Source organism: Somniosus microcephalus, chromosome 1 (genome assembly GCF_052327205.1).
Source record: "Somniosus microcephalus isolate GS21.2 chromosome 1, FLI_Smic_1.0, whole genome shotgun sequence".
Classification (NCBI taxonomy): domain Eukaryota; kingdom Metazoa; phylum Chordata; class Chondrichthyes; order Squaliformes; family Somniosidae; genus Somniosus; species Somniosus microcephalus.
Genome location: NC_140987.1, coordinates 343,625,664 through 343,637,808, shown reverse-complemented (window position 1 = coordinate 343,637,808; position 12,145 = coordinate 343,625,664).

Here is a 12,145-nt window from a genome sequence, read left to right as displayed (position 1 = left end):
CTCTCACGTTGTTTGTATGCTCTATTAGTTGATCACGCACCATCTCATCTTGTAATGCACTGAACTTGCACGAGCTAGCTAACCCCCTCAAATTAGCCATGTATTGATGCACCGACTCGCCGAGGAGTTGGTGACGCTGTCTAAAAATGAATCGCCGCAGGAGGGCACTTTGTGGGGCAGAGAAGTGTGTGCTTAACAGAGCCACAGCCTCATCATATGTTTGGATTGAGTCTGCTGTGCATAATGTCCCAAGAACACGCTGGCCCTCCGCTCCCAAGCAATGGGATAACAGTGCCTTTTTCCGAGCCGTACTCACAGTTTCTAGTCCAAGAGCAATGAGGTAGGTTTCAAAGGACTGTAACCAGCGAACCCATGGGATCGGGGGCTCACCTGGTAGTGCAAGGAAGGGAGGAGATGGTGGAAGAGAGATTTCAGCCATCCTTGTCGCCAAATGTTGCGTTTGCAAAGATAATCCAGAGAGCGTAAGCAGAGTTCAGTTCATGTTGCTTTTATAATGGCTGCCACACACACACTTCCAGGCATAAGCAATCGAATACCTATACACAATACAATGATAACAGCACTATCAAACTCCATGTGCTCAGGCCAAGGCAATCGAGTACCTATCACCAATGTCAGACATAACAGCCACATTATGCAAGGAGGGGGAGTCTCCAACCCATGTTGCAGTCTCATCTGTAGTCAAAAAACATCCTGCCACCCTGCCACCAGCATTGGTTTCATCCCAATGCCAACTTGGACCTATGCTAAATATAATTCAGCAGCAAACTCAGTCTACCCAGTTCCAGCCATTCAATCCCCATTGAGCTGGTTTCATCCTTCTACATCCTACACACAGCACAACCTTTTCCATGCTTTGTATATTATTACTTGCATGAACAAAAAAGATGCATATTTTGCCATGTAAACATATGGGGACAAATCTTCATCTGCGGCCATAATTCAGTCCTGAATGGTTAAGAACTGGTACAAACCTCGCCAAAATGGTCACACTATTCTCCAAATGCAGATTAAGATGGGTGTATGGAGGTACCCCAGTGGTAAAATTTAAAGGGATGCAGACAATTAAAGGGTAGTGAAAGAATAGGGGGACAATAAATCTTGCAGCCTTTGGAAAAGTTCGAAAGGCATTTCAAACCATTGCCAGCCTTTGCCAAGGCTGAATAAAGAGAGTGAGCAAGAGGGAGAGAGATGACTAAAAAGTGACAGAGGAAAACGGAGGGAAAGGAAACCCAACAAGGAGCGTGCATCTGCAAGTAAGAGGCAGAGCAGACCAGCACCTGGCTCCTTGTTGGAGAGTTGCTGAGGTGGAGCTGGTGCTACATAAGATGTGGCAAGGAGGGTGGCCCTGTTTGACATGTCACAGAACCATCTCCATAGGTCACATTTGCCACATGTCTGGAAGGTGGGTTGAGGCAGATTTGAAGCCTCAGCCCACCAGGACTGTCACAGTGCCAACCCTAAGCTGTGTGTCAGGTATGGTTTTGGGGGGTGGAGGGGGTGGCCAATCAGGCTATGTAGGCTGTGGATCCCCTGAAATGCCTTCTTTCAGGCAGTACCACTGAAAGAAACATCCAGCATCACGGTCAGGCATTGACATGTCATATCCATGCCCCTGGTCATCTGCCCCCAAAAAGGCACATGCACCTCTGTTTGCAGATGCGGGTGTGCAGGTGGGGCACAGAACACCTCTGGTGCAGCCTGACCTGCTTGACATTCCTTAGCTGGTCCTCCAGAGAAGTTGAGATGTGGGAATTCCTATTGGGAAACCCAGTAATGGAGCAGTTGGGGAGAAAAGAAGATTCATTGGCACAAAGGCTTACCAACAGAAAAAAGGCAATGAAAGTGAAGAAAAACAGTCGAGAAATAAGAAAGAACTTGCATTTATACAGCACCTTTCACAACCTCAGGATGTGCCAAATCACTTCACTGTCAGTGAAGTACTTTCTAAGCGCAGTCACTGTTGTTAGAAAGGCAAACACAGCAGCCAATTTGCACACAGCAATGACCAGTTCATCTGTATTTTCCGGTGTTGATTGAAGGAAAAATCTTGGTCAGGACACAAGCCCTTTTCTTCTTTGAATCTTGCCATGGGATCTTTTACATCCACTTGAACATGGACTTCAGTTTAATATCTGATCTGAAAGACAGCACTTCTGACAATGCAGCACTCCCTCAGTCCTGCACTGAAGCCTCGATAATGTGTTAAAATCCTAGAGTGGGACTTGAACCTACTATCTTCTGACTTTCGAGGGAAGAGTGCTACCAAGGAGCCAAGCTGACGTCCGGCAGATAAATGGCCGCAAAAGAGTTACTGATATATTACTGCTGCCTTTAAATTGAATTCTAGATTTTTCCCAATCCCTAATAACACTGGATGCCCATTTCAGATTAACACTGAGTGTCCCACAAGCCTGAACACCTGGAAATCGTATGTAGGGCATTTGTGCATACATTTCAATATTTGAAAGAAGCTCCTGTGATTGAGATGGGCTCTTCCTGCTCCTTATATTTCGAGACTGACCTTTGCCCATTTTTGTGTTTTGTTACACCCCGTCCGTGCCAGTTTATGGGGCATAATGTGGGCAAAAAATATCCCTTGAAGTATATACATGTTCACATGGTAAAAAGAGGTTCATTTACATTTTAAATTGGGAATCAATGGGAGGTAGTTTTGGCTTCACATTGGCAGATAAAACACAGTATAACTTGGATACCAACAAGTCTCCCAGTCGCACTTAGGTTTGGTAACACGAGAACATTTCAGGAGGCAGTATCTCAGCACTTTGCCTTCATACCAACTGCAATGTAACCACAGCCAATGAAAAGCAACATTTAAAAAGTTCCTGGCCATCTGGGAACTTTTAAAACTTCATTTTCAACTTTTTCAACATCAGCTGTCAGCATCTGACCACTGGTGAGAGAAAACTTCCCTGATTAAAGAGTGGTGTAGTGGCACGAGTCTAACTGAACAATGTAGAGCCAACCTTCCCTGACTAGAGAGTGATGTAGTGGCAGCAGTCTAACAGCTTCATGTAGCCGACAAACACAGGTATGTAGCGGTCTCCAACTCATACATGTAGCATAATGACACACGGAATCTGCTGTGAATTTAACTCACTGAGAACAGAATCTTCAATGGATGGACAGAAAGGCCCCGATTTTCGGCTTGTGTGGGAAATGGTCGGGTTTCCCCGAATGTGGGGTTTCTGCACACATAAAAAAGTGTCAGCCAGCTCCACGCAATTTTCCCTCAATTGGCCAATTAATTCCCAACATGTGGGAAGCCTTGCTAATTGTCCAATTCGAGTCAGAAATCCCCACAGTATGATGTCATCATTTGTGGTGCTTTCAAGGTCCATAGCAAGCACTGCATCCTCTGAAGGCTTCCAAATGAACCATACAGGATGGCAGAGGAGCCTGCAGCAGCTGTGGCCAGTGCCAGACCCCAAGCTGCCTTCAAATTTGACGAGGCTTCACTGCAGGCATTATTGGATGGTGTTAGTGTCCACAGAGAGGTCCTCTTCCCTAGGTCAGGGAGGAAGAGGCCTCCCACTGAGACCAATGCTGCATGGATGCAGGTGTCAGCAGATGCCAACTCGTTGGGAGTCACCAGAAGAACCTTGGCATTACATCTCTAACTCCTTCCTTTAATCCCCCACAGTACCATCCAGAGCCCCCATCCTCACTGTGGAGGAGGAAGAGGCTGTGCAGCCAGACTCCACAGAGGAAGCTCCAACCTCTGAGGGCACAGTGTCAGCAGAAGTAAGCGCACCCAGCACCAGCGCAGACACTCACACCTCGGGGGGACCTTCGGGACATAGAGTAGTGTTGTCACCTGGTGTTTCACAGCTCACAAGTGAGCCTCAGCAGATTCTGGAGACAGGGACAGCAATGGAGAGTCCTCGTCAGAGGGCGCAGGACTCTGCCAGCTCAGCTCAGCTGCGCTGCATGTTGACCCTCTGCCTCTGGGTCCATCCGCAAGAGAAGAGGTGATGGATCTCCATGCACAGATGCAGGAATCTCTGGCAGGATTTGTCTCCAGGGTCGCTGCGAGTGTGGAGCGAATGGAGGAGTCCATAGCGACCATGAGCAGAGCCTTTGTGGAGTCATTGGTGCATGAACTCATCACCATGGAAAGGTTGGCAACCTCCATGGAGGAGATAACTCGCCAGGGTACGGAAAACATGGTGAGTGCTCATAAGAGAATGACATCTCTTGAGGATCACAGAAACCACAGAAACCCCACAGTGCAGATAGAGGCCATTTCGGCCCATCGAGCCTGCACCGACACATATCCCACCCGATCCCCGTAATCCCTACACCAACACATATCCCACCCTATCCCCGTAACCCCACGTATTTAATCCCCCTAACACTAAGGGTCAATTTATCATAGCCAATCAACCTAACTTGGCAATCTGTTGAACAGAGAAACCAGATCTTCATGGAAGTCCTTCTGAGTAGGACTGCCAGTGCAGAAATGGGTCCCCATGGCCCCCTAAAGCGCAACAAGATGCTCTCAAGCCACGTCCAAGCGCTGGCCGCTTCTGGCCTGTGCAGCTTCAGGTGAGTGAGCAGCAGCCTGGTGCTCCTGGTGCTCATCCTGCTGTTCCTGGTTCTGCTGCTGCCGCCTCTGCTGCTGGAGATCCTGTAATGGCAAGAAGGGAAGGAAAAAAAGGCATCCCATGCTTCTCGCAGATGCCTCCGCTGAGGAAGCGCTGAGTGAGGGTGGCGAGAGGGGCTTCCCAGGAGATTGCATTGGAGAAGTGTGTGAGGCTCCAACCTTCCACAGCTGTGCCTAAGCCTTGAAGAAGTAGCCCCAAACCTGCAACAACAAGGTCCTTCAAAATACAAGTGCTGTCCCTTTAAATCGCAGCTTTCCCGAATGACCTGCAGCTGACAGCAAGCAAGCCGGCAAGCTTCACGCCAGGTCTCATCAGCGGGGTTCCCCGCAGGCGTGTTTGATGTGGGGAAAGCCCCAAAGTCGCAACGGCCCCGGAAATCTTCTTCAACAAGGTAATTATTGGTCATTAGTGTGCCGACGACCAGTCCCGCCTGCGGCGGCTGGGACTGAAGTGGGTCGCAGGGAAACGGCGGTCCGAAAGTCGGACGGGGTGGGGAATCAGGCGGGGGGGGGGTCCCGACCCGCTTTTTCGGCAATTTTCGGCCCCCGGCCGCCTGAAAAGCCGCCCGACAGCAGACAGAAAATTGACCCCAAATACTTTGATGTGAAACAACAATTAAAATTGCCTTTACCATGAACAAATAAAGCCGATATTCCTCTTGCATTGGGAGCTTTCAGGCAGGCTATGTTCTTTGAACTGCCTGTTCCTCTTAGGCAGTCCCTCGGAACCGAGGATGACTTGCTTCCACATTAAAAATGAGTTTGCAGGTGACTGATGAGTCCAATGCGGGACCTACAGTCTCTGTCACAGGTGGGGCAGACGGTGGTTGAAGGGGCGGGTGGGTGGGGTGCTTGGGTTGACGTGTGCTCCTTGCGCTGCCTGTTCCTAAAACTTCATTCACACGCAGCCGTGTCGAACATTTCTACAATGCAGCTTCTTCAGTTTTATTCAAACTTGAACTATAATAAAAATAAAATTATGTACCAGCTGATATTATTGGTGACTATAGTAAGTGATATCAACATGTTGTAGATCACTTGATTGTACATGGAAGAAGCCCATATTCAATGAAAGTGCCCACTGAGACACCTAACACCCCATCCTCTGGAATGGTTACTTTTATACAATATTGAATTCAGTGAATCATATATATTAAGTCAATGAGTTTCCTCCATTATGACAGTGGCTACACTTTAATGGTACTTTTTTGTTGTTGTGTTGTGGCGGAGCCACTAAAGGACTCAGAGCATTTGTATATAATTCCCTTTAACAACATGTTAGCTACAGCCTGAGTATGTATCTTTATTTATACTGTTTACTTGTATAGAGCATGATTACTTTAACAGCGCAGGTAAACGCGATGACGTCATGCCGTACATCATGTGCTCCCCCACTGGCGGGAAGAACGTGATGACGTCATGACGTCAACCACGGGACCAGCCAGCAGTCCTCGTGGAGCCTCCGAACTGAATAGACCTACACTCGATGTTCGCCTGCAGTTACTTGTTTAAACCTGTTAGTTTCCATTAAACTTCGTTTTGTTTAAGCGCCTGAGCGGGCCTCAGTCTTTGGATAAGAACTAGACATTCCTACATTGGTGACCCCAACTTTTGCGAACGGTTTTCGCAGAAGATAATCAACATGGAAACGAACGCCATTACCTTGAAGCTGCCGCAGTTCTGGGAGCAACAACCAGCCACGTGGTTCATCCAGGCTGAAGCCCACTTCGCCCTCAGGGACATCGTTGCGGACCCGTTATTATTACGTGGTCTCCGCCCTCGACAGCGCCACAGCCTCGCGGATCATCAGCCTACTCAGTAGTCCGCCTACTGATCACAAGTATGACACCTTAAAGGCGTGGTTGCTGCAGGCCTTCGGGCTCATGAAGTTGGAGCGTGCTCGCCAGCTGCTCGCTATGCCTGGCCTCGGGGACTCCAAGCCATCCGAGCTCATGAGCCAGATGCTCACGCTCCTTGGGTCTGAGCCGGAATGCTTCCTCTTCAGGGAGCTATTCCTCATCCTACTCCCGGAGCAAGTTCAGGCTGCCCTAGCCAGGTCCGAAGTCACAGACTGCGCGGAGCTTGCTGCCGAAGCGGACAAGACCTTCGCGGTGACACAACAGCACTGTGCGGGCGCGAGGCGCTCCTCCCCCACAGACACTGCTCCAGCTCCTCAATCAGTGGGGTTGTGCTTTTAACATGCCCGTTTTGGCGCGAAAGCAAGATGCTGCCGCCCTCCCTGCAGTTTTTCGCACAAAATAAAAACATCTACAGACACCCTGGCGAAAGAGGACCGGGTCTAATGATCGCCCCGTGGCTGCGATGGCCATCGGAGACTCAGGGAAGCTTCTCTTCATCACCGACTCCCTTTCTGGTCGACGTTTCCTTTGTGACACCGGGGCGCAGTGTAGCATCCTACCTGCGTCAAATCTCGATATACTAGCTGGGGGCCACGGCCCCGCCCTCGCGGCGGTTAATGGCGTGGCCGTTCAGACCTTCGGAAGGCGGCGGGTCCAGGTGTGTTTCGGCGGCCAGCATTTCCACTGGGAATTCATCACGGCCAAAGTCACGCAGGCCATCCTTGGGGTGGATTTTTTGTGCGCCAACGGCCTCCTGGTCGATGTCAGGCACCGCCGGTTGATCAATGCGGCCACGTTCCACTCCATCCCATGCCACCGCGGTAACGCCCTGCCGCGCACTGTCTTCTGTACGGTCCCACCTCCAGACGACTTCACTCGGCTCCTCGGAGAGTTCCCGGATCTGACCAGGCCCACTTTCTCCTCCTCGGCTACTAAACATGGTGTGGAACATCACATCACCACCACCGGCCCCCCGGTTTACGCACGGGCCCGACGACTCAAGCCCGGCAAACTCGCGGCTGCGAAAGCGGAGTTCGACACGATGGAGCGGCTGGGGATAATTCGCCAGTCGAATAGTCCCTGGTCTTCGCCTCTCCACATTGTTCTGAAACCCGGCGGCGAATGGCAGACATGCGGCGACGACTGACGCCTGAATGACGCCACTAATCCTGATCGGAACCCGATCCCGCATATCCAAGATTTCTCAGCCCATTTGGCGGGAAATACCTTTTTTTCGAAAGTCGACCTCATCTGTGGTTACCACCAGGTCCCCGTGCACTTGCAAGATGTCCCGAAAACCGCAGTCATCACTCCATTCGGCCTGTTCGAATTTCTGCGGATGCCGTTTGGCTTAAAGAACGCTGCACAGGCTTTCCAGCGCTTAATGGACTCCGTGCTTCGGGACCTAAAATTCCTCTTCGTCTACCTCGACGACATCCTCATCTCCAGCCCTAGCAAAGAGGAGCACTTCTGCCATTTGCGTACCCTCTTCACACGCCTCAGTCAACACGGTTTGATTATCAACCTGGACAAGTGCCAGTTCGGCCTGCAGCGGATTGATTTCTTGGGCCACCGCATTACATCAGGCGGCGCAATTCCCTTACAGATGAAGGTCGAGGCAGTTACATCTTTCCCACGCCCGCAGACCATCAAGGCCCTAAAGGAGTTCCTCGGGATGGTAAATTTTTATCATCGGTTCGTCCCTAAGGCGGCTCTGCTTATGCAGCCCTTGTACGAGGCCCTCAAGGCCAAGTTCGGTAAGGATCCGATCAGCTGGACGGCCGAGATGGACCGGGCGTTCGTCGACACCAAATGCGCCTTGGCCAACGCAACCATGCTGGCGCACCCGCTTCCAGGTGCCACCATTGCCCTTACCACCGACGCGTCGGACTACACAATCGGCGTAGTGCAGGATTAGGGGTTGGATTTTGCCAGCCCTGAGGAGGTGGGTATAAGAACATAAGAACATAAGAAATAGGAGCAGGAGTAGGCCAATCGGCCCCCGAGCCTGCTCCGCCATTCAATAAGATCATGGCTGATCTGATCCTAACCGCCAATCTACTATCACAGAACCATCTCCTGAAGCTAACAGAATTAGACACACGAAATAGGAGCAGGATCAGGCTACACGGCCCATGGGCCCGCTCCGCTACCCACAGGGCCATGTCCGATCCGAAACTAGACTCATGTCCAAATTCCTGCCCGCTCCCCGTAACCCTTAATTCCCTTTACTTCTAGGAAACTGCCTATTTCTGTTTTAAATTTATGTAATGATGTAGCTTCTACAGCTTTTTGGGGCAGCATATTCCATGGACCTACCACCCTCTGAGTGAAGTAGTTCCTCCTCATCTCAGTTTTGAAAGAGCAGCTCCTTATTCTAAGACTATGCCCCCTAGTCCTAGTTTCACCCATCATCGGGAACATCCTCCCCGCATCCACCCAATCCAACCCCTTCACAATCTTATATGTTTCAATAAGATCGCCTCTTATTCTTCTGAACTCCAATGAGTAGAGTCCCAATCTACTCAACCTCTCCTCATACGACCACCCCCTCATCCCCGGGATTAACCGAGTGAACCTTCTTTGTACTGACTCAAGAGCAAGTATGTCTTTTCTTAAGTATGGACACCAAAACCGTATGCAGTTTTCCAGGTGCGGTCTCACCAATACCTTGTACAACTGAAGCAATACCTCCCTATTTTTATATTCTATCCCCCTAGCAATGAAAGCCAACATTCCATTGGCCTTCTTAATCACTTGCTGCACCTGCATACTAACCTTCTGAGTTTCGTGCACCAGGACCGCCATATCCCTTTGTACTTCAGTACTTTCAGTTTCTTGCCATTAAGATAATAACTTGCTCTACGATTTTTCCTGCCAAAGTGCATAACCTCACGCTTTCCAGTATTGTATTCCATCTGCCAAATCTCTGCCCACTTACTTAGCCTGTCTATGTCACTTTGCAGGTTTTTTATGTCCTCCTCACTCACTACTTTCCCTCCCATCTTAGTATCATCTGCAAACTTTGATATGTTACACTCGGTCCCCTCCTCCAAATCGTTAATATAGATTGTAAAGAGTTGGGGACCCAGCACTGACCCCTGCGGAACACCACTAGTTACTGATTGCCAGTCGGAGAATGAACCATTTATCCCAACTCTCTGCCTTCTGTTAGATAGCCAATCCTATATCCATGCCAGAATATTACCCCCAATCCCGTGATTTTTTAGCTTAAGCAATAATCTTTTGTGTGGCACCTTGTCAAATGCCTTTTGGAAGTCTAAATACACTACATCCACTGGTTCCCCTTTATCCACCCTATATGTTACTTCCTCAAAGAACTCCAGCAAATTTGTCAAACATTATGATTATCCAAATGTCCTGTTACTGTCTCCTTAATAATGGACTCCAAAATTTTACCTACCACAGATGTTAGGCTAACCGGTCTATAGTTTCCAGCCTTCTGTCTACTGCCCTTTTTAAATAAGGGTGTTACATTAGCAGTTTTCCAGTCTGCCGGGACCTTTGCTGAGTCCAGGGAGTTTTGGAAAATTATTACCAATGCATCCACAATCCCTACCGCCACTTCCCTCAAGACCCTAGGATGTAAGCCATCAGGTCCAGGTGATTTATCTGCCTTGAGTCCCATTATTTTACCGAGTACCACTTCCTTAGTGATTTTGATCGTGTTTAGCTTCTCCCCCCCTATAGCCCCCTGTTTGTCCAGTGTTGGGATATTCTTAGTGTCCTCTACTGTAAAGACTGATACAAAATATTCATTCAGTGTTTTTGCCATCTCCATATTTCCCACCATTAATTTCCCGGTCTCATCCTCTAAGGGACCAACATTTACTTTAGCCACCCTTTTTCTTTTTATACAACTATAAAAACTCTTACTATCTGTTTTTTATTTTTTGCTAATTTACTTTCATAATCTATCTTCCCTTTCTTAACCAATCTTTTTGTTATTTTTTGCTATCTTTTAAAGTTTTCCCAATCCTCTATCCTCCCACTAGATTTCGCTACCTTATATGCCCTTGTTTTTAGTTGAATACTATCCTTAATTTCTTTACTTAGCCACGGATGGCTGTCTTTTCTTTTACACCCTTTTCTTCTCAGTGGAATATATATTTTTTGGAAGTTGTAAAATAACTCCTTAAATGTACACCACTGATCATGTATCGTCTTACCCTTTAATCTATTTTCCTAATCCACTCTACTCAATTCCACTCTCATACCTTCATAGTCTCCTTTATTCAAGCTTAGCACGCTTGTTTGAGATCCAACCTTCTCACCCTCTAATTGAATATGGAATTCAACCATGTTATGGTCACTCATTCCAAGGGGATCCTTTGCTAGGACATTTTTAATTAATCCTGTCTCGTTACACAGGACCAGATCTAAGGTTGCTTGCCCCCTGGTCGGTTCAGTTACATACTGCTCAAGAAACCCATCCCTAATACACTCAATGAACTCATCCTCAAGGCAGCCCTGCCCAATTTGATTTGTCCAATTAATATGATAGTTAAAATCCCCCATAATTATAGATGTTCCCTTATTACAAGCCTCAACTATTTCCTGATTGATACTCCGTCCAACAGTGTTGCAACTGTTCGGAGGCCAAAAGACTACGCCCACTAGTGTTTTTTTCCCCTTATTATTCCTTACCTCCACCCAAACTGTTTCATTATCCTGATCTTTTGACCCAATATCATTTCTCTGTATTACAGTGATTCCTTCCTTTATTAACATAGCCACCCCACCTCCCCTTCCTTCCTGCCTGTCCTTCCTGATCGTTAAATAACCTGGTATGTTTAATTCCCAGGCATTGTCACCCTGCAGCCATGTTTCTGTAATGGCCACAAGATCATACCCATATGTAGTTATTTGTGCCATTAACTCGTCTATTTTGTTACGAATGCTACGTGCATTCAGATAGAGAACTTTCAAATATGTTTTGTGACACTTAGTTCCTGCTTTTGCCCTTTTTATTACTTTACCTTTTACTCCATACCTTCTGCCCCTTCCTGACACACTCTGGTTTTTAATTTCCCCACTGCTACCTAAGTCTATGACCTTCTCCGTTGTCATTTTTATTATTTGCTCTCTAGGAACCTCCCCCTCACTAGTTAGTTTAAAGCCCTCTCTACAGCCCTAGTTATATGATCCACCAGGACTCTAGTCCCAGCACTGGCCAAGTGAAGCCCGTCCCAACGGAACAGCTCCCTCCTGCCCCAGTACTGGTGCCAGTGTCCCAGGAAGCAAAACCCATTTCTCCCACACCAGTCTTTGAGCCACGCATTTAACTCTCTAATTTTATTTGTCCTAGCCAAATTCGCTCGTGGCTCAGGTAATAGTCCAGAGATTATTACACTTGAGGTTCTGTTTTTTAATTTGACCCCTAGCTTCTCATACTCCTTTAACAGAACCGGCTTCCTAGTCCTATCTACGTCATTTGTACCAACATGGACCACGACAACTGGATCCACCCCCTCCCACTGCAAGTTTCTTTCCAGCCCAGAGGAGATGTTCTTAACCCTGGCACCGGGTAGGCAACGCAGCCTTCGGGACTCTCGCTCTCGGCTGCAGAGAACTCTCTCTATCCCCCTAATAATACTATCCCCTACCACTACAACAT